Source organism: Apium graveolens, chromosome 5 (assembly GCF_009905375.1).
Source record: "Apium graveolens cultivar Ventura chromosome 5, ASM990537v1, whole genome shotgun sequence".
Lineage (NCBI taxonomy): Eukaryota > Viridiplantae > Streptophyta > Magnoliopsida > Apiales > Apiaceae > Apium > Apium graveolens.
In genome coordinates, this window is record NC_133651.1 from 106,701,957 (window position 1) to 106,725,798 (window position 23,842).

The 23,842-nt window shown below is 39.7% G+C and overlaps 2 non-coding genes across 2 annotated transcripts; one reads left to right on the forward strand and one right to left on the reverse strand.

Moving 5' to 3' along the window:
• Positions 1 to 13,409: 13,409 nt before the first annotated feature.
• On the reverse strand, positions 13,410 to 13,516 carry LOC141662776 (small nucleolar RNA R71). Its single transcript, XR_012550868.1, has one exon. It is a non-coding gene; the product is annotated as a small nucleolar RNA R71 (small nucleolar RNA).
• A 9,543-nt stretch (positions 13,517 to 23,059) lies between these two features.
• On the forward strand, positions 23,060 to 23,166 carry LOC141663217 (small nucleolar RNA R71). The gene has a single exon (XR_012551296.1). It is a non-coding gene; the product is annotated as a small nucleolar RNA R71 (small nucleolar RNA).
• Positions 23,167 to 23,842: the final 676 nt, after the last annotated feature.

Consider the following 23,842-nt stretch of genomic DNA (forward strand, 5'->3'; position numbering starts at 1 on the left):
AGACATGCAGTAATAACGGATAGTTACTGGGCTCGAGAAAACAGGAATGATTACTTACCCAGTTGCCTTGTTTCAAGGAAAAACCATTTCATTTATCAAGAGACACAGTTTTAATTCAAAATTTAAACCGTTAGCACTGATTGAATTATTTTTCACTGCAACATTAATATTCTGAAAATGAATCATGTTAAAAATGACCGAGATAATTTCGATGAATAAGTGCTGACAAAGAATCAGAACTTAAATAAAGACAAAATTTAAATGGTCATCAGAATATCAAGCAGGATTTAACAATACAAGATAAAATATCTCAGAGACAAAATCTTGAAGTAAAAACAGTTTTCATTAATATATCAAGTCAATACATATATGAAATAGAAATGACATCAATACAAGATTTTCCCTAAGCTTCTAATCCTAACGTCAACAGCTTTAGTCCTAGCTAAGAAGCCTGACAAAGCTGAGGATGAAGAAGAACAGGAAGAAGACGAGATTAAGTCATCTTCCTCTTCCTATCTTCGACGAACAAGATGGCGAGTCGTATGATTCGCTCTTGCTGACGGATACGACGAAGGTGAAGGTCTCTTCGAATGGCCACCAGATCACGTTTGATAACCTCTGGAAATTGAATCCAGAGATTGTGAGGGATGTTGGTGATAGGGTAGGGAGTTGGAATTCCATTCAAAAAGACATGCACAGTCTCATCACCGTAATTGTAGAACCAGCCAAATTCAGCCATTTGTGATAGTAAATGAAAAACAAGACTGAATTTGTGATACAAGTGTGATGAGAAGACTAATGTGAAGTGGCTGTGTATATAGGCAAGAGAATGCCAAGAGACGCAAAGATATTTAATGCTGACAGGTAGAATTAATTCTACCTCGTCTCCCTAGACTTTGAAAAAGAATAACAGTCATTGGAAAGAAGAATCATGGTCTAGACCGCACAAGACACAAGAAACAGTGGACTGTTCAAGTACAAAACCATTAATCCTAATCATAGTGACTATTAATCTTCCACTTCAATATATGCGAGTACAAACTGAGACTGTTATTAAATTTCATTCAAAGATAAGCCAAGTAAAGGATTAGACTGAGAAATCAGAACTTAGACCTATACTAGAACTTAACAGTCATCAGAACATAATTTCTTAACTCGAAAAAGGAATTCTCATCTTAGTAAATACTCATACAAGTTCTTAGTTATGAACGTCAGAACTTAATCATCAGAACGTGTAACTAGAACTTGTCCTCAGAATTTGTGCAAAAATGACACAATGACTGTTTATCTAAAATAACATAGACCACCACAGAAATTTTCATCATTCAGATGGAGTGATTAGTGTGTGCATTAAGCTAAATAACAGACAAAGAGTAAAGTCTGATCTACTTTAGTACATCTTAGAAATAAGTCATAATTAAAATTTTGCTAAAGAGCTGTCATTATCCTGAAACCTACTGATAAATGAGTTCATGCATGAGTCCACCTCAACTGTTTTTGTGCTAATTTTATGCATCTTTTGAAATTCTATTTTACAGTGGCTTCTCAGTGTAAGTGAGTCACGACTGTTTATCAGAATTTATGCTATTATCAGAGTATTTCTCCAGTAATCATAGAGTGTGAAAAGTCACCAAGAAAATATTTTGCTTTTCTAATGCATATTTACTTAATACCAGCAATGCACTTGGGTCGTCCCTTTCACATTTTTACTCTAGATCTCAAAGGAGTACCTGATTTTTTTTTTTTTGATTTTTGTTCTTCTTCTTTTGATAAGTGAGGTTTATCAGCACTTAGTACATTCAGCAGTTTTACTAGAATCAGAACTTAAACAGATGAGTAGCATTATTCTAATTTGGGACTTAGTAATAAGATGAATAAAGTAAACTAAACTAAGCTCAAGTATCAGAATTTGCTTGTGTCATAAGATTTCCACAGAAATAATTACTTCTTTTATGGGATCATTTGTTTATTAAAGATTACTAGATCAGTATCTAGCACAGTTATCCTCATAGGATTGAATAGTTACTGAAACAGACATATCACTTATCAGAGTTTAGAAACATATATCAGACAACAGTCAGTACTTAAAGACATTTATCAATTAATGCACAGAATATACAAAGAGATTAATTCTGTAAATACTGATCATAAAGTCTGATAACATAGAACAAGTTTAAGCAGATTTAGAGAAAGAACCTGAAATCATTCCAAGTTCATTTACCAATTTTGTAAAGGTAGCTTCACACAGTGGTTTTGTGAAGATATCTGCTACTTGTTGATCGATGGGAACAAAATGCAATTCCACTGTACCTTCATCCACATGTTCCCTGATGAAATGGTACCTGATGCTGATGTGCTTTGTCATAGAGTGTTGAACTGGATTACCTGTCATAGCAATAGCACTTTGATTATCACAGTAAATAGGGATTTTGAAATATGTTAACCCATAATCCAGTAACTGATTCTTCATCCAAAGAATCTGTGCACAGCAGCTTCCTGCAGCAATATACTCTGCTTCTGCAGTTGATGTGGAAATTGACTTTTGTTTCTTGCTATACCAAGAAACCAACCTGCCTCCAAGAAATTGGCAGCTACCACTTGTGCTTTTCCTGTCAATTTTGCAACCTGCAAAATCTGCATCTGAGTAACCTATTAATTTAAAATCTGATTCTCTAGGATACCATAATCCTAGATCAGCTGTTCCTTTAAGATACTTAAAGATTCTTTTTACAGCTGTTAAGTGAGGTTCTCTTGGATCTGCTTGAAATCTTGCACAAAGACAGGTAGCAAACATGATATCTGGTCTACTAGCAGTTAGATAGAGAAGTGAGCCAATCATACCTCTGTAATCAGTAATATCTACTGAATTACCAGTATCCTTATCCAGTTTTGTTGCAGTGGCCATGGGAGTGGATGCACTTGAACAGTCTTGCATTCCAAATTTCTTCAGCAAGTTTCTGGTGTACTTAGATTGACAAATAAAAGTTCCTTCTTCACTCTGCTTGACTTGAAGGCCCAGAAAATAACTAAGTTCTCCCATCATACTCATCTGATATCTTGACTGCATTAGGTTGGCAAACTTTTTGCAAAGTTTGTCATTTGGAGACCCAAAAATAATATCATCAACATAAATCTGGATCAAAAGTAAGTCCTTGCCATGGTTGAGATAGAACAGTGTTTTGTCAATAGTTCCTCTGTTGAATCCACTTTCCAGAAGAAACTGAGCTAAAGTCTCATACCATGCTCTAGGAGCTTGCTTAAGTCCATAAAGTGCTTTATCAAGCCTGTAGACATAATCTGGATGTTTGGAATCTACAAAGCCTGGAGGTTGTTCAACATATACTTCCTCTTCCAATTCTCCATTGAGAAAAACACTTTTCACATCCATTTGAAAGACAGTAAACTTTTTGTGAGCAGCATAAGCCATGAATATCCTTATGGCTTCTAACCTAGCAACTGGCGCAAATGTTTCATCATAGTCAATTCCCTCCTGTTGAGAATATCCTTTTGCAACCAGCCTTGCCTTGTTCCTTACAATTATGCCATCACTGTCAGTTTTGTTTCTGAATACCCACTTTGTACCAACAACCGATCTATTCTTAGGTCTTGGCACTAAGGTCCAGACTTTGTTTCTTTCAAATTCATTCAACTCTTCCTGCATTGCTTGCACCCAATCAGCATCTTGAAGAGCTTCTTCCACTTTCTTTGGCTCAGACTGAGAGAGAAAAGAATTGTAAAGACATTCATTCGAAGTACCTGTTCTAGTTCTGACACCTGCCTCAGGATTTCCAATTATCAAATCAGGTGTATGTGATTTTGTCCACTTCCTTGCAGATGGAAGATTTTCTCTAGAACTGGATGCTCCCCCATGATTCATGCTGTCTTCGGTTTCATTTTCTGATGCTCCCCCTGAAACTATGCTCTCTGAGTTGGATCCTTCAGTATTTAGATTTTCAGTACTGTCAGTACTTGGCTTATCAGAACTTGACGAATCAGAATTTGAAGAGCCAGATGTATGTTCTGATGCTTCTTGAGATGTGATAATATCTTGAGTATGCTCCCCCTGCATTGGTGCATCTTCCTTTGACGTAGTCACCACAGTTTCAATAACATCAGAGTTTAATCCATCAGAATTTACAGTATCAGGACTTAGACTGTCAGGACTTGAGGTATCAGAATATGAATCTTCATTTTCAAATCTCAGCTGATCATGATCAATGCAATCTTCAAGTCCAGTGATCTTCTTGTCATCAAAAGAGACATTGATAGATTCCATGACCACTTTTGTTCTCAAATTATAGACTCTGAAGGCTTTTGTAGAAAGTGGATATCCAACAAAGATTCCCTCATCAGCTTTTAGATCAAACTTGGATAGCTGTTCAGGATGAGTCTTGAGAACAAAACACTTACATCCAAATATATGAAAGTATTTGAGATTTGGCTTCTTGTTCTTCACCATCTCTTATGGTGTTTTTCCATGCTTGTTAATGAGTGTTGCATTTTGAGTAAAACAAGCAGTCTGCACAGCTTCAGCCCAGAAATAGGTTGGAAGCTTTGCTTCTTCAAGCATTGTTCGTGCAGCTTCAATGAGAGTTCTATTCTTCCTTTCAACAACTCCATTTTGCTGTGGAGTTCCAGGAGCAGAAAATTCCTGCTTTATTCCATGATTTTTGCAGAACTCTTCCATTATCAGATTCTTGAATTCAGTGCCATTATCACTCCTCAAAATTTTCACAGAATCTTTGATCAATTTATCCAGATGTTTGACATGATCAATCAGGATAGATGCAGTTTCACTTTTTGTGTGCAAGAAATACACCCATGTGTATCTGGTGAACTCATCTACTATGACCAACGCATATTTCTTCTTTGCAATAGACATGACATTCACTGGACCAAATAGATCAACATGAAGTAGATAATAAGGCTCAAGAATTGATGATTCAGTCTTGCTCTTGAACGAAGATTTTCTTTGTTTAGCCTTCTGACATGAGTCACAAAGACCATCAGGAACAAACACTGATTTTGGCAGTCCTCTCACAAGATCTTTCTTGATCAGTTCATTTATCTTGTTGAAGTTTAAATGAGAGAGTTTCTTGTGCCAATTCCAGCTTTCTTCAGTTGAGGCTCTACTCACTAAACAGATTGCAGAACCATCAGAACTTGTTGAAAGCTTAGCTTCATAAATGTTACCACGCCTGAATCCCTTCAGAACAATTTTTTTTTTAGATTTACTAACTATTTCACAGTGTTCTGCAAAGAAATCAACATGATAACCTCTGTCACAGATTTGACTTATACTCAGTAAGTTGTGTTTCTCCACAAAGTCTGATAGCAGGGCCTTATTTCCAGTCATATGTCCTGAACATCCACTGTCCAGAACTAAAATATTTTTCCTGTTGCCCTGCAATCAAAAAGACCACTAATTATTAGTTTTAAGGACCCAGACTTGCTTGGATCCTTTGGCCTTTTTAGGTTTGTTAACATTTGCAGCGGATTTAGCATCAGATTTTATGTTAACAGTTTTCTTATCAGAACTTATACTACCAGACTTTGAATCAGAACTTACACTAGAAGGAACAACAGAAACTTTCTTTAAAGAAGGTTTTATTTGATAATAATCATAGTACAAACTATGATATTCCTTACAAGTATAAATGGAATGCCATAAACTACCACAATGAAAACAAGGATCTTGTGGTTTGTATCTAACAGACTGACTCTTAACTCCTGATTTTGTAGATAAGGAGTTAATATTCTTATTCTTCCTGCAAAAAGAAGCCAGATGGTTAGAACTTCCACAGTTATGACATGCTTTCCTAGGAGCATCAGGAACAGATTTATAGTTATTGATTTTATTCACACCTTCCTTTCCATTCCTGTTTTTCCTAGGTGATTTTACCTTGTTTGCATTCTTAACATCTTTCAGCTTATGCTTAAGCTGCTTCTTTGTCATTAAGCCTATGTTAACTTCAGCTGTCTTTTCCTGTTTTAGTTTGTCAGAAGCTAATTCCTTTTTAACTTCTGATTTCTCATTTTCAGATTTTTCAGTTACAAACTTAACAGGTTTTAATTTCGGCTTTTGCTTATCAACAGGCTTAATTTCTACAGTTCCTTTTTCATTTTTATTTTCTCCATAGCCTAAGCCCTCTTTCCAGTTTCCACTGCTTAGCAAATTTTGAGTTGTTTTGCCAGAGTTAGTCCAAGTTCTGATAATCTCTCTCTCCTTTTCTAACTCAGTTTTTAGAGATTCATTCATTTTTAACACTTCATCCCTAACATAAAAAGCATCATCTCTATCCTGCTGAGTTTGATGGAACATGACTAACTCTTTTTCTAAGAAATCATTTCTTTTCCTAAAAGCAAGATTTTCAGAAGTTAATCTTTCACATGTTAAAGTTTGATCTCTATAACTAACAAACATGGTTTTAAGATATCTTCTCAACTCATTAATATCATCAGTATGAAAAGCATAAGTAGTCTGAGGTACCTTTATTTCAGCAGCTTCAGAACTGCTCTCAGAACTTGATTTATCAGCATTTGCCATCAATGCATAGTTCTCCTCACTTTCAGAGTCTGAGGTGTCTGTCCAGCTTTTCTGCTTTGTGACAAGAGCTTTGCCTTTGTCACTCTTGGTCTTCTTGCAATCAGGAGATATGTGGCCTTTCTCACCACAATTATAACATTTAACATTAGCGTAATCTCCTCTGTCAGACTTTCCTCCTCTTCCTTCAGATCTTCTGAAATTCTTCTTATCAGAACTTATGCCTTTTCTGGAAAACTTCTTTCCCTTCCTGAACTTCCTGTATGCAATCTTTGTGATTCCTTTCACCATAAGAGCACACAGCTTCATCATCTCCTCATCAGCATCAGTTTCAGGCAAGCTTTCAGAATCTGAGTCATCATCACTCTCAGAACTTGATGACTCAGTATCAGACTTTATGATAAGAGCTTTACCCTTGTCTTTCTTTGAGGAAGGTGGTTTGGGGGATTCCTCTTCAGCCTTGAGAGCAACTGTCCTTGACTTTCCTCCTTTCCTCTTGCTTCTTTGTTCCATCTCAAGTTCATGAGTCTTGAGCATTCCATAGATTTCATCAAGAGTTGTTTCATCAAGATTGTAGTTGTCTCTTATTGTTGTTGCCTTCAAATCCCAACATTCAGGAAGAGCTAACAGGAATTTAAGGTTTGTATCTTCAAGATCATACTCCTTATTTACTAATGACAAGCCATTCAAGAGTTTGACAAATCTATCATATACATCAGTCAATGACTCATTAGTCCTAGAGTCAAAGTGTTCATACTCTTGAGTGAGTATTGTCTTCCTGTTCTTCTTAACTGTTTCAGTTCCTTGACACCTTGTCTCCAGTGCATCCCATATCTCCTTAGCAGTCTTGCAGTTGATTACCCTGTTTGACATTACATTATCAATGGCACTATGCAATAAGTGTCGTACCTTGGCATCCTTAGCAATAGATGCTATATCTTCAGCAGTGTAATCACTCTTTTCCTTTGGTACGGTCTTTGCTGCTTCACCTGCAACTACAACAGCGAGCTTGGTAGGTTTGTGAGGCCCTTCCTTGATTCTATCAAGGTATTCTGGATCTGTTGCTTCCAGAAACATGGTCATCCTTACCTTCCATATGGGATATTCAGATGGTCTCAATATGGGAACTCTGATAGTCTCATATCGACTCTGAGTTGATGTCTTTGATGATTCCTCAGTTTTGGTAGGCTTAGTTGGAGTTTCTGTGTCATACATGATTGTGTTTGGATCTTTAACTGTATGTGTGTTAACAGAAGGCTCTGATACCACTTGTTAGGTCACACTTTCACTGTAGAGGGGGTGAATACAGTGTTTATTACAATCAAATCAAACTTCAAGAACTTATGTAACAGAAAACAAACTTTATTGAAACAATAAACTCTGTTACAATCTGAAACTGTTATCTCTCAGTGATGAACAAAATATCACGAGAGCTGCTAGGGTTACAGTAAATAATATTCTCGATAATGATAACACTTATAGTGTAAACCCTATATCTGTGTTTATATATTACACAGTTACAAGATAATCGCTAATTGATATGGAATATAATTCTGCTTCCTAAAATATATCAATCAGATATCTTCTATTCCAAGTATTCCATTCTTCACGGAATTCCTTCTTCATGCATATCTCTTCTTATGTTTATCTTGATCTTCTTAACTTTAATCAGCTACTGTCCTTATCTGATCATCCTTCAGCACTTAAGTTCTGATATCTATCTCCTGATGCTTATCTCCTGATAACATAAGTACTGATATCCCTTAAGTTCTGACGTCCAGTATAAGTACTGATCAGTTAAGTACTGATTTGTTCTGTTCAAATAAGATCTGAAATCTAAACATAAAACATATTAGCCATGACATTATCAAATATATCTAACATTCCTCTTGCACTCCAAACAGCTGCTCATCGGGAAAAGACTCATTTATTAATATCTTATCCAGTGAAGTTGCAATTGGATCCTCTAAATGTGATAGATGATCAACGACTTGATTTTCAGTCCCCTTTCTTTCCTTGATCTCTAATTCAAACTCCTGGAGTAAAAGAACCCATCTGATCAATCTAGGCTTCGAGTCCTTCTTTGAGATGAGATATCGAATTGCAGCGTGATTAGCGAAAATTATCACCTTCGTCCCAATGCAGGTAAGATCGAAATTTCTCAAAACCATAGATATTAGCTACAAGTTCATTCTCCGTAGTAGTATAATTCTGTTGAGCACCATTTAGGGTCTTACTAGCATAGTAGACCACATGAAATATGTTTATTCTCTGCCCAAGAACTGTGGCAACTACATAGTCACTTGCATCGCACATCATCTCAAACGGTTCACTCCAATCAGGTGCAGTTATGACATGTGTCGTGATTAAACTCTTCTTTAATGTCTCAAAAGCAACGAGACACTCGTCATCAAACTTGAAAGGAACATCTTTCTCTAGCAAATTGCATAACGGTTTAGAAATTTTTGAGAAGTCCTTGACGAAACGCCTATAAAAACCCGCATGACCAAGAAAATTACGAATTACCTTAACAGAAATTGGTGGAGGAAGATTTTCAATAACCCCCACCTTGGCTTTGTCCACCTCAAGACCCTTACTAGAGACCTTGTGCCTAAGAATAATGCCCTGTCGCACCATAAAGTGACATTTCTACTAATTGAGAACCAAATTGGTCTCAACACACCGTTTGAGAACGTCGCCTAGATTCTGCAAGAACTCATCAAATGAATCACCAAACACAGAGAAATCATCCATAAACACCTCCACATTCTGACCAATCATATCAGAGAAGATAGCCATCATGCATCTTTGAAATATGGCTGGTGCTCCATATAATCCAAAAGAAACCCTTATAAAGGCGAAAATACCAAATGGACAAGTGAAAGTAGTCTTCTCCTAATCTTCTGGAGCAATGCAAATTTGATTATAGCCCGAATAGCCATCCAGAAGACAGTAGTATTCATTCCCAGCCAATCTATCAAGCATCTGATCAATGAACGACAGAGGGAAGTGATCTTTTCTTGTGACCTTGTTCAGCTTCCTATAATCCATGCAAACTCTCCACCCCGTGACTGTTCGAGTAGGAATGAGCTCATTCTTCTCATTAGTAACCACAGTGATACCTTCTTTCTTTGGTACACACTAAACTAGACTCACCCAAGAACTGTCAGAAATGGGATATATGATCCCTGCATCTAACAACTTAAGGAATTTCTTTTTCACAACCTCTTTCATGATCGGATTTAACTTCTCTATTGCTCAACAATAGGCTTACTTCCTTCCTCTAGCAGAATTTTGTGCATGCAATATGAAGGGTTGATTCCCTTGATATCTGCTATAGTCCAACCAATTGCCGATTTGAATTCTCTAAGAATTCTCAAAAGCTTCTCCTCGTCGCTACCTGAATGGTCATCTCCTAAAAACACACACCTCAAATGTTCAGGTAAAGGCTTAAGCTCAAGAGTAGGAGCTTCCTCAATAGATGGTTTCAGGCGCTTAGGAGCTTTGTTCAGCTCCTCCATTTCAAGAGATTCAAAAGGCATATCCATCTTCCTCTTCCAGGGAGAAGCATTCAGAAATTGTAACTACTCATCCCCTTCATCATCTTCACTATCGGAATTCCCCAACAAGGCCTTTTCTAAGGCATTAGACCTTAGCAATCGATCGCGTTCAGAATTAACCACAGAATCAACCATCTCTACCTTAAAGCACTCCTCATTTTACGTAGGGAATTTCATGGCATTAAACACATTAAAAGTTACATTCTGATCCATCACTCACATGGTGAGCTCACCTTTCTGCACATCTATCAAGGTTCGGCCAGTAGCCAAGAAAGGTCTTCCCAAGATTATGGGAATCTTTTTATCCTCCTCGAAATCAAGAATCACAAAATCAGCAGGGAAGATGAGTTTATCCACCTTGACCAAGACATCCTCCACAATACTTCGCAGATATGTAATAGAACGGTCGTCCAACTGTAAAGTCATATAAGTAGGCTTTGGATCAGGTAAGTCCAACTTCTTGAAGATTGACAAGGGAATCAGATTGATGCTAGCTCCCAAGTCACATAGACACTTGTCAAATGACACCTTTCCAATTGTGCAAGGAATAGTGAAGCTTCCAGGATCTTTAAGCTTCAAAGGCAATTTCTGTTGTAGCACAACACTGCATTCCTCCGTGAGAGCAACGGTCTCTAAGTCATCAAGCTTCACCTTCCTAGAGAGAATACCTTTCATGAACTTTGCATAACTAGGCATTTGTTCAAGAGCTTAAGTAAAAGGTATGTTGATGTGAAGTTTCTTGAACAGCTCCAGAAACTTCGCAAACTGCTTATCTAGCTTTTTCTTCTGCTGCCTCTTAGGAAAGGAAGGTGGATGATAGATCTGTTTCTCCCCTGTATTACCCTCAGGAGGAGTGTGCTCAATAGTGGTCTTCCTTGGTTCCACTTCTGCTTCCTTCTGCACTTCTTCTTCTTCAGCCTCAACTTCTTAGCTTTTTCAGGATTTGCAACCTTACCAAACCTCAATGTAATTGCTTAACATGCTCCTTAGCTTCATTCTTGCCTGACACTTCAGTATAGCTCGGAAGCGTGCCAGGTTGACGATTCAGTAATGCATTAGCAATTTGCCCAATCTGATTCTCCAAGGTCTTGATAGACACAGCTTGGCTCTTGCATATGAGCCTTAACTCCTCTAATTCAGATTTTTCATTAGCTTACGGTAACTGTTGAAGTTGTTGCCTAGGGGCATGATAAGTGACATTTTATACCACTTAGAACGTCTTAAAATGGCTTAAATTGGTGTCTTGAAATCAAGTATTTTGTGTATTTGATGCGTTTTTCTAGTGTTTATGCATTTCAGGGTATTAGTTGCATTTCGGAGGAGGAATCATCAAGGATAAGCCTTGGCATGTGTTCACCATTGCGAGAGGAAAAGAACGGGCAGATTACGGCGAAGAAACTTAGCAAACCTGGAAATTTTCCAGTAGGGTCCTGCGCGCCCGCGCAACAATGCTGAGCGGCCGCGCAGCAGCCTTGCGCGCCCGCGCAGAAATGCTGAGCGGCCGCGCAGGGTCGGGGAAAAAGCTGAATTATTTTAGACTTCTACTTCTGTTTAGCTTCCAACTTCTATGTAATCTGAGTTTTATGGGACTATTATATAAGTAGATTTGAGACGTTTTTCACAGAGTATTAAGAGGAGATTATGTTTTAGATTGTGTTTTGCAAGAAGCGAAGGAGATAGGGAAGGAGACCGATTTAGCACACAGCAACGAAGAGGAAGCATATATTCTTGTGATTCTTGTTTCGTTGTAACGTTGGATGCTAGTTTTCTTGCTTTGACTTATTTGACGTACTCTGTTTTAATATAATCAGTTTAGTTGATATTTTCTTGAGTTCGTTTATCATGATTTCATATGAACCCATGATGGCGATAAGTTCTATTATGGGCTAATCGTGATCATGGGGTTGCAACGGATTTATTATGAAATTCTCTAGTTAATTGTTTAATACTTTAGTGTGTGATGATTGCATGATATCTAGTATTGGTTGTGCGTATTCGTCTTATGTGCGTCGTGAACATATAAGATAGGGTGTTAATCTCTTGTGAAGCGACGGTGGATCTTGAGATTTAGAACTTGCCATGCTAGCATAGGTTCATGTACATTGTGCATGATTAGTGGGTAACTCTAACAGTTTTATTTGCCCTATGTAATCAAAAGGAATAACTTGTGCTTAAATCGTTGTGTTGTCAATTTCTGTAGACATATAGGAACTCAACATAATTGATGACTATTCAACTTCTATCTTAATTGTGGATGTTTGGTAGAATGGTATTAGTACAATGAAAGTTGGCTTTTATCAGTTTCGTGTTATTCGATTAATATCATCACTGTCACATGCTAAAGGTAATAACTATGGCTATAGAAGGAAGTAATAATGAAGTTGTGATCTCATGAGTGTTTTATTATTGATAAATTGAAGTGTTAGTTAAGTGGTTAATTAAGTAGTTAATTATAGTTAATATTTGATCAACAATTTTAAGTGTTATCTTAACATTGAGAAGTAATCATACATTGGTGAGTGAGTTAAATTAGACAATAAATTAGTCTGAGTCTCTGAGGGAACGAACTAGAAAGTATTCTATATTACTTGCGAATGCGTATACTTGCGTGAATATTAGTGCGTGATTTCACCCTAACAAGTTTTTGGCGCCGCTGCCGGGGACTCGGCGTATTTGTTTAGTTTATGTACTTACCATCATTGGTCATTAGGACTCAGTGATTAGGACGTAGTAGTTAATTACTCTTTTCGGTTGTGTTTCAGGTACTTTAGCAAACGTTTATGCAAACTCGTTCTCGTGCTCGCAAGAGGACCTTAGATACAGCTGAGGAGAAAGACGAAATTCTTGATACACCGGAGAAGTTAGATTTTGAGGATTCGGATTCAGGAACTGAGCAGAAAGAACCAGTAAATATGGGAGATCGTATTGTTCAAGCTGATCCAGCTCTTATGGATTTTTCTCGGCCTAAAATTGATGACATTCAGTCAAGCATCCTTCATCCGGCTATTCAAGCTAACACCTTTGAAATCAAGCCGGGCACTATTCAGATGGTGCAGAATTCTGTTTCTTTTGGAGGAGCGGCAACTGAAGACCCCAACATGCACATAAGGAATTTTGTCGAGATCTGCAGCACTTTTAAGTATAATGGCGTGACTGATGAGGCTATCAAGTTGAGGCTTTTCCCATTCTCACTGAGGGATAAAGCTAAAGACTGGTTACATTCTGAACCAGCTGGGTCCATCACTACGTGGCAAGATCTTGCGCAAAAGTTTCTGGTGAAGTTTTATCCAATGGCAAAGACTGCTGCTATGAGGAGTGCTTTTACTCAGTTTGCGCAGCAACCTACAGAATCTATGTGCGAGGCTTGGGAACGCTACAAGGAAATGTTGAGAAAATATCCACATCATGGAATGCCGGATTGGATGGTAATAACTGGTTTTTATAATGGTTTGGGGGCCCAATCTCGGCCCATGCTCGATGCAGCAGCTGGAGGCGCCTTATGAGCTAAAAGCTATACTGAGGCGTATAATCTTATCGAGACGATGGCTGCAAATGAGCATCAAAACCCAACTCAGAGGATGACATCAGGCAAGGTAGCAGGTATTCTGGAAGTTGATGCAGCCACCGCTATTGTAGCCCAGCTCCAAGCGCTATCAATGAAGGTTGATTCTTTGGCTACGTATGGAGTTAATCAAATAGCTATGGTTTGTGAGCTTTGTGCAGGTTCTCATGCTACGGATCAGTGTTCTCTTATCAACGAATCTGTTCAGTATGTGAATAATTATCAGCGATAACAGCAGCCTGTGCCAGCGACCTATCATCATAACAACAGAAATCATCCAAATTTCAGCTGGGGAAATAATCAGAATGCTATTCAGCCACCATATCAGCAAGGAGTGAGTAAACAGTTTAACCCACCTGGATTCCAGCAACCACAGCAGTATGCTACAAGGCAATCATATCCTCAACAGGGAAGTGCAGCTGCACCTACTAGTGCTGATTTTGAGGAACTTAAGCTGTTGTGCAAGTGTCAGGCGGTTTCTATCAAGACCTTGGAAAATCAAATCGGTCAATTAGCCAATGCAGTGCTCAATCGTCAACCTGGCACTCTTCCCAGTGACACGGAAGTACCAGGCAGAAAGAAAGCCAAAGAGCAAGTCAAGGCTATTACCTTAAGGTCTGGAAAAGTAGCTGATGCTGAAAAGGCAAAAGAAGTCGAAGCTGAAGTTAGAGATGAAGAATCTAAGCAAAGGGAGAAAGCGGCGGAACCAAGGAAGACTACTGTTGAACACACTCTGCCTGAGGCTAATACAGGGGAGAAACAGCTCTATCCTCCACCACCTTTTCCTAAGAGATTGCAGCAACAAAAGCTGGATAGACAGTTCGGGAAGTTTCTGGAGGTGTTCAAGAAACTTCACATCAATATACCTTTCGCTGAGGCTCTGGAACAAATGCCTAGTTATGCGAAGTTTATGAAGACTATTCTTTCAAGGAAGGTGAAACTGGATGACCTTGAAACCGTTGCTCTCACGGAAGAATGCAGCGCGGTTCTGCAACAAAAGTTACCACCAAAACTGAAAGATCCAGGAAGCTTCACCATTCCTTGCACCATTGGCAATCTAACTTTTGACAAGTGCCTTTGTGATTTGGGAGCAAGCATTAATCTGATGCCGTTGTCGATCTTTAAAAAACTGGACCTGCCTGATCCAAAACCCACATACATGTCGCTACAATTGGCGGACCGTTCCATTACTTACCCAAGGGGCATAGTTGAGGATGTGCTTGTCAAGGTGGATAAGCTCTTCTTTCCTGCTGATTTTGTTATTCTGGATTTTGAGGAAGATAAAAAGATTCCCATAATCTTGGGGAGGCCTTTCTTGGCGACTAGCCGTACCTTGATAGATGTGCAAAAAGGGGAACTTACTATGCGGGTTCAAGATCAGGATGTGACCTTCAACGTATTCAAGGCAATGAAATTCCCTACAGAAGATGAGGAGTGCTTAAAAGTGGATGTGATTGATTCTGCGGTTACTTCGGAACTCGATCACATGCTAATGTCTGATGCATTGGAAAAGGCCTTAGTGGGGGAATTTGACAGTGATGATGAAGATAGCAACGAGCAATTACAATATCTGAACGCTTCTCCCTGGAAGCGAAAGCTAGATATACCATTTGAATCTCTTGGTACTTCTGACCTCAAGAACGCTGAAGGGAAACTCAAACCATCAATAGAGGAAGCACCTACCTTGGAGCTCAAACCATTACCTGAACACTTGAGGTATGCCTTTTTAGGTGATTCATCTACGTTACCTGTTATTATTTCAGCTGACCTTTCAGGTAGTAAGGAAGACAAGCTCTTAAGGATTTTGAGAGAATTCAAATCAGCTATAGGATGGACCATAGCAGACATCAAGGGGATAAGTCCTTCATATTGTATGCATAAAATTCTGTTAGAGGAAGGTAGTAAGCCAACTGTGGAACAGCAGCGAAGACTGAACCCGATCATGAAGGAGGTGGTGAAGAAAGAAATTCTGAAATGGCTAGATGCAGGCCTCATTTATCCTATTTTTGACAGCTCGTAGGTGAGTCCCGTGCAATGTGTACCTAAGAAAGGAGGTATCACGGTGGTCGCAAATGAAAATAATGAGCTCATCCCTACTCGAACAGTGACAGGATGGAGAGTATGCATGGATTATAGAAAATTGAACAAAGCCACAAGGAAGGATCACTTCCCTCTCCTATTCATTGATCAAATGCTTGACAGATTGGCGGGACATGAGTATTTTTGTCTTCTGGATGGTTATTCCGGGTATAATCAGATTTGTATTGCACCAAAGGATCAGGAAAAGACTACCTTCACTTGTCCATTTGGCACATTTGCTTTTCGAAGAGTTTCGTTTGGGTTATGTGGCGCCCCGGCCACCTTTCAGAGATGTATGATGGCTATATTCTCTGACATGATTGGAAATAACGTCGAAGTGTTCATGGATGACTTCTCCGTCTTTGGACACTCATATGATGAATGCTTGAATAATCTGCGCGCCGTACTCAAAAGATGCGTGGAAACTAATTTGGTGCTTAATTGGGAGAAATGTCATTTTATGGTGTGTGAAGGCATTATCCTTGGACATAAGGTCTCTAGCAAAGGTCTTGAGGTGGACAAGGCCAAGGTGGGAGTCATTGAAAATCTTCCCCCACCTAATTCAGTGAAAGGAATCCGTAGTTTTCTCGGTCATGCGGGTTTTTATCGGCGATTCATCAAGGACTTTTCAAAGATATCTAAGCCGTTGTGCAATTTACTTGAGAAAGATGTGCCTTTTAAATTTGATGATGAATGTTTGGCAGCATTCGAAACTCTCAAGGAGAGTTTGATCACGGCACCAGTTATTACAGCACCAGATTGGACAGAACCGTTTGAGATGATGTGTGATGCGAGTGACTATGCGGTAGCTGCAGTTCTGGGACAGCGCAAGAAAAATCTCTTCCATGTGGTCTACTATGCGAATAAGACTTTAAATGGGGCCCAATTGAACTACACCACTACTGAGAAGGAGCTTTTGGCTATAATCTTTGGCTTTGAGAAATTTCGATCTTATCTGCTTGGTACGAAAGTAACAGTATTCACTGATCATGCAGCTATTCGCTATCTGGTTTCTAAGAAGGATTCGAAGCCGAGACTCATTCGTTGGGTGCTTTTACTTCAGGAATTTGAGTTAGAGATCAAAGATAGAAAAGGTACTGAGAATCAAGTAGCTGACCATCTCTCTAGGTTGGAGAATCCCGATTCTACTTCACAAGATAGGACGTTAATTAATGAATCTTTTCCGGATGAGCAGTTGTTTGCAATTCAGGAGGAAGAACCATGGTTTGCAGATATTGTAAACTATCTTGTCAGCAATATAATGCCTCCTAATTTGACATCCGCGCAAAAGAAGAAGTTTCTGCATGAGGTGAAGTGGTATATGTGGGATGAACCATATTTGTTTAGACAGGGAGCTGACCAGATCATCAGGAGATGTATCCCGTTCTGTGAGACGGAGGGGATATTACGAGACTGCCATTCCACGGTTTATGGTGGACACTATGGAGGTGAGAAGACGGCAGCTCGTATTCTGCAAGCAGGTTTTTTCTGGCCCACCTTGTTCAAGGATGCTCATCAGTTTGTTTTAAGGTGTGATCGTTGCCAAAGAGTGGGAAATTTGTCAAGGAAGGATGAGATGCCATTAAATGTGATGCTTGAAGTCGAGGTCTTTGATGTATGGGGAATCGATTTCATGGGGCCTTTTATCTCGTCTTGCAATAATCAGTACATCTTGCTGGCAGTCGATTATGTCTCAAAATGGGTCGAAGTTAAAGCTTTACCGACAAATGATGCAAAGGCAGTGCTAAATTTTCTTCATAAGCAAATTTTCACAAGGTTTGGAACACCTCGGGTAATTATAAGTGATGAAGGATCGCATTTTTGCAACCGTAAGTTCACTTCTATGATGCAGCATTATAATGTGAATCATCGAGTAGCTACTGCCTATCATCCGCAAACAAATGGTCAAGCGGAAGTGTCTAACAGAGAGATAAAGCGCATTCTAGAGAAGGTTGTTTGTCCGTCAAGGAAGGATTGGTCTTTAAAGCTCGATGAAGCTGTTTGGGCTTACAGAACAGCATACAAAAACTCCACTTGGGATGTCACCGTTTCAGTTGGTGTACGGTAAGGGATGTCATCTACCGGCGGAGCTTGAGCATAAGGCCTACTGGGCATTGAAGAAATTGAACCTGGATTTAGATGCAGCTGGTAAGAAAAGAATGCTTCAGCTTAATGAACTTGATGAATTTCGACTTCAAGCGTACGAGAATAACAAAATATACAAGGAAAAGGTGAAGAGGTGGCACGATAGGAAGCTACATCCTAAGTTGTTTGTGCCAGGGCAACAAGTTCTGTTATTCAACTCTCGGCTCTGACTTTTTCCTGGGAAGTTGAAATCAAGGTGGTCTGGACCTTTTATTGTCAAAACTGTGTTTCCACATGGAGCGGTGGAAATTTTTGAGAATGATTCGGACCAAGCATTCAAGGTTAACGGTCAGCGGTTGAAGCACTACTATGGGGACATGGCAAACCGAGAGGTGGTTAGTGCCATTTTGTTGACTACGTGAGAAAGGTACGGAACGTCAAGCTAATGACGAAAAAGAAGCGCTGCGTGGGAGGCAACCCATGAATTGTTGTTACAGGAACCCTTAGAAGTTAATAACCTATCCAAAAACACAAAAAAATCAGAAAACAGGGGCTGAAATTTTTTTTTTTCCAGAGACCCTCTGCGCGCCCGCGCAGCTATGCTGAGCGGCCGCGCAGCTTGCTGCGCGCCCGCGCAGAAATGCTGAGCGGCCGCGCAGGGGTCGAGTTCCAGAAATTTTTTTTTACAGTTCAGAAAAAAAAAAAACAAAAACACAAAAACCCATTACAGCCCATAAACCCACGAATTCTTTTCCCATTACCCCATGATTTTATCCCTCAACCCCACTCCTAATCTAATTTAACCTACTCCACACCCTATATATACATACACCTATCCTACATATCTCCCACAACTTCCTACACTTAAACCTTCTCATAAACATCAAAAATCAGTTCTTACACACTTTTATTCACAAATTAATGGCACCCAAGAGAGCACGCACTATTGACAGCAGCAGCACAGTTCCTACTGCTGATTCATCAAGGGGTACTGCTGCAATGCCTCGGTTAACTGACAGAGCCGTGGAGGAGGAGTACACTAGGCTGTTGGGGAAGCCGATTCTGAAGGAGAGGGGGTTTTTACCATCAGGGAGGGATGGTGAGTTGTTGCCCATAATTGCAGAGAAGGGGTGGATAGCTTTTTGTGAGTCACCCGAAGCAGTACCGATGAGTGTTGTTCGCGAGTTCTACGCGAACGTGAAGGCTGAAAAGAATGGGTTTTCTGTAGTTCGTGGGCTGACGGTTGATTATCATCCTGCGGCGATTCGCCGTGTGATTGGACAGCGAGAGAGGAAGCCCGAGGAGGAGAACTGGAATGAAAAGACTGCTGAGGACTTTGACTTGGATTTGATTTGTGCGACTCTCTGTCGACCAGGCACAGTTTGGAACCGCAGTCCAGCCAATAATGAGTATCGTCACTTTCCGGCGATCGCCATGAACAGGTATGCCCGTGCATGGAATGCATTTATATGTGCTAATATTTTGCCTTCTTCACATGCACACGAGGTCACAGTTGAGAGAGCACAGTTGTTGTGGGGAATTCTGAATGAGGAATACTATGTGGACCTTGGTGAGTTTATCTACCAAGGAATTCTGAAGTTTTTGAGGGGAGCAAAGCATATGAACATCCCTTATGCATCCACGGTTACGAAGCTATGCCGAGCAGTAGGAGTGAATTGGCCGGCTCATGAGCAGTTGTAGTTGCCAGCAGCTCCGATAGATTCTGGCACTCTGAATGGGATGCAGGAGTGGACCGGTGGTGAGCCTGAGGAGCATGGGCTGGGTTATCGTCTTCTAGGAGGGCGTCCAGCACGAGGTGCTACTATGGCCAGGCCAGGGCGTGGTGAGGCTAGTTCTTCGAGAGCCCAGGAGGGTGCTGGGATGGGTGATGCCCAGTATAGGAGGCTTTCACGGCGGATGGATGCCATGTATGAGACGCAGAGCAGGTTTGCTCAGGAGCTCACCCTTGCGTTAGGGACTGCTTTTCGAGGCCTTGGAGCTGATATCCAGTGGCCAGTTTTTGGTGAGGACTCTGCATACCCGCCGCCTGATACTCCACCCACTGAGGGTGATGATGATGATGACTCCGAGTAGGTATACCCTGTGTTCCTTTCTACTACCTTCACTGGGGACAGTGAAGATTTTAAGTTTGGGGGTGGTAGTTAAGGAATATTTTGTGTGTGTCATATAGCTGCATATTCATGATAGTTAGTTCATATAGTTGCATAATTTTTGCCATATAGTTTTTTTTATATAGCTTTATTTGTTTGTCATATCATATAGCTCATGCATATACCATGATCCCTTTTGCAATGATTTATCGACTGAATTGTGATATTGAGGCGAGTGTAGTGATAACATTAAAGTGATATTAAGTTGTGTAGGTTGATATGCATGCTAGAAGCACTTGTATTTTCACTAAGTCTTAGAGAATGCTTAAGGACTAGATTGTTGTTATGATCTGATTATTTTCGAGGATAATCTATTTATTATGCTTAGAATTTGATGATAGGTTCTTAGTGGTAAAGGCATGAAAAAGAAAAAAAAAATGGAGTAAAAATGGAATTTGTTGCTAGTTGTGGCTAGGCGTCAAATGGCTAGTAGCCGGCTCGCATGTTATGCGAGTAGTCTAGGGTTGAGCAAGATGGAGCGAAACGCACTTGCTCAGAGTTATAAAAAAAAAAAATTGCGTAATTGATCAAGAGTGGGCTCTTTGGTATTCGAGTTATTAAGTTCTTAGGGGACTTTGTGCCTAGTGACCTAAGGCTTTTAGAGTCTGGGATCCGCTAACCTAACGCTCGTTACATGGATACCATTGTATAAGTCTTTTGTGGACCTCACTCATTGCACGGTCAAATAAGCATTTGAGTTGTAAATAAAAAGCACGATTCCGTAGTAAGCTCCAAAGTTCTTGTAGTGTTGTATATCACTTTGTGCCTAGAATTTTTATTCTTTGTATAATCGTAGGATTGCCTTGAGGATAGTCTAGTCATAGTAATTGGTCTAGTTCCGAAGCATATCTGTTAAGCATTTGCACACACCACGTTTCTGGAGGTATGTCCGTTTGCATGAGTTTCTTGATCTTTAGTGTCTAACTGCATTCGTTGAGACGTGACAATTTGGTTGGTTAATTGTAGTAAGGGGGATCGTTGCATTTTCATATAGATTGCATTCATGCATATTTTTTTTTTTTTTGAGTCTGTGACGCTTGAGGACAAGCGTCGATTTAAGTTTGGGGGTGTGATAAGTGGCATTTTATACCACTTAGAACGTCTTAAAATGGCTTAAATTGGTGTCTTGAAATCAAGTATTTTGTGTATTTGATGCGTTTTTCTAGTGTTTATGCATTTCAGGGTATTAGTTGCATTTCGGAGGAGGAATCATCAAGGATAAGCCTTGGCATGTGTTCACCATTGCGAGAGGAAAAGAACGGGCAGATTACGGCGAAGAAACGGAGCAAACCTGGAAATTTTCCAGTAGGGTCCTGCGCGCCCGTGCAGCAATGCTGAGCGGCCGCGCAGCAGCCTTGCGCGCCCGCGCAGAAATGTTGAGCGGCCGCGCAGGGTCGGGGAAAAAGCTGAATTATTTTAGACTTCTACTTCTGTTTAGCTTCCAACTTCTATGTAATCTGAGTTTTATGGGACTATTATATAAGTAGATTTGAGACGTTTTTCACAGAGTATTAAGAGGAGATTATGTTTTAGATTGTGTTTTGCAAGAAGCGAAGGAGATAGGGAAGGAGACGGATTTAGCACACAGCAACGAAGAGGAAGCATATATTCTTGTGATTCTTGTTTCGTTGTAACGTTGGATGCTAGTTTTCTTGCTTTGACTTATTTACTCTTGTGACGTACTCTGTTTTAATATAATCAGTTTAGTTGATATTTTCTTGAGTTCGTTTATCATGATTTCATATGAACCCATGATGGCGATAAGTTCTATTATGGGCTAATCGTGATCATGGGGTTGCAACGTATTTATTATGAAATTCTCTAGTTAATTGTTTAATACTTTAGTGTGTGATGATTGCATGATATCTAGTATTGGTTGTGCGTATTCGTCTTATGTGCGTCGCGAACATATAAGATAGGGTGTTAATCTCTTGTGAAGCGACGGTGGATCTTGAGATTTAGAACTTGCCATGCTAGCATAGGTTCATGTACATTGTGCATGATTAGTGGGTAACTCTAACAGTTTTATTTGCCCTATGTAATCAAAAGGAATAACTTGTGCTTAAATCGTTGTGTTGTCAATTTCTGTAGACATATAGGAACTCAACATAATTGATGACTATTCAACTTCTATCTTAATTGTGGATGTTTGGTAGAATGGTATTAGTACAATGAAAGTTGGCTTTTATCAGTTTTGTGTTATTCGATTAATATCATCACTGTCACATGCTAAAGGTAATAACTATGGCTATAGAAGGAAGTAATAATGAAGTTGTGATCTCATGAGTGTTTTATTATTGATAAATTGAAGTGTTAGTTAAGTGGTTAATTAAGTAGTTAATTATAGTTAATATTTGATCAACAATTTTAAGTGCTATCTTAACATTGAGAAGTAATCATACATTGGTGAGTGAGTTAAATTAGACAATAAATTAGTCTGAGTCTCTGAGGGAATGAACTAGAAAGTATTCTATATTACTTGCGAACGCGTATACTTGCGTGAATATTAGTGCGTGATTTTGCCCTAACAGGGCATATTACGGTTGCTGAAAACCAGGAGGGTTATACTGCTTTGCTGTGTATGGCTGATAAGATTGTTGCACCGCATTCTGATTGTTACTCCAGCTGAAGTTAGGATGATTGCGATTATTTGGATGATTAAGTGGCTGGAGCTTGTTGTTGTGATCTCTGAAAGTTGCTCATAAATTGAGCTGATTCTCTAGAAATAGCGCACTGCTCAGTTTCATGTGTCCCCACACAAAGCTCACAAACACTAGTGATTTGATTAACTCTATAATTAGCCAAAAAGTCCACTTTCATCGTCAAAGCCTGAAGTTGAGCAGCTATAGCAGTGGCTGTATCCACTTCCAGAATTCCTGCTCCCATGCCTTGCAATATTCTTTGCGTAGGATATTCATTAGTTTCCATTAGCTCAATCAACTCATAAGCTTCATTATAGCTTTTGGCCCATAAGGCTCCACCAGATGCTGCATCGAGCATAGGTCTAGATTGTACGCCTAAACCATTATAAAAATAGTTTATAATCATCCAATCAGGTATGCCATGATGTGGGCACTTCCTTTGCATCTCCTTGTATCGATCCCAAGCCTCACATAGAGATTCTCCAGTTTGCTGCACAAACTGAGTAAGAGCATTCCTAATTGCAGCAGTCTTCGCCATAGGAAAGAATTTAGTGAGAAACTTTTGAGGAAGATCCTCCCATTTGGTGATAGACCCTGGTGGTAGAGAATGTAACCATCACTTTGCTTTATCCCTCAGAGAGAATCGGAAGAGTTACAGCTTGATAGCATCTTCGGTCACCCCATTGAACTTGAAAGTGTCACAGATCTTGCTGAAATCCCTGATGTGCATGTTGGGGTCTTCTGTAGTAGAACCCCCAAACTGAACTGAGTTATGTATCATCTGAATCGTGCTCGAATTGATCTCAAAAGTGTTAGCCGAGATGGCTGGTCTGATGATGCTCGACAAAATATCATTGATCTTAGGGTGGGAATAGTCCATCAGAGCCTTAGGAATTTCTGCTTGATCTCCCATCACTACTAAATCTGGTTCCTTGATTTTCTCTTCTTCTTCTACTTTCTCTTCTTCCTCAAAAAATTCCCTTCGAATCACTACAACTTCTTCCTCGGCTTGATCCAGAGTTCTCTTACGAGCCCGCGAACGCGTATGCATACACGCTCGTTAGAGTACCTGAAACACGATAAGGAAAATGGTAGATAAGTAACAATGTCCGAGTCAATGAAATTTAACGATCACTGATGACAAACACATAAACTAAAAGTTAACACCGAGTCCCCGACAGCGTCGCCAAAAACTTGTT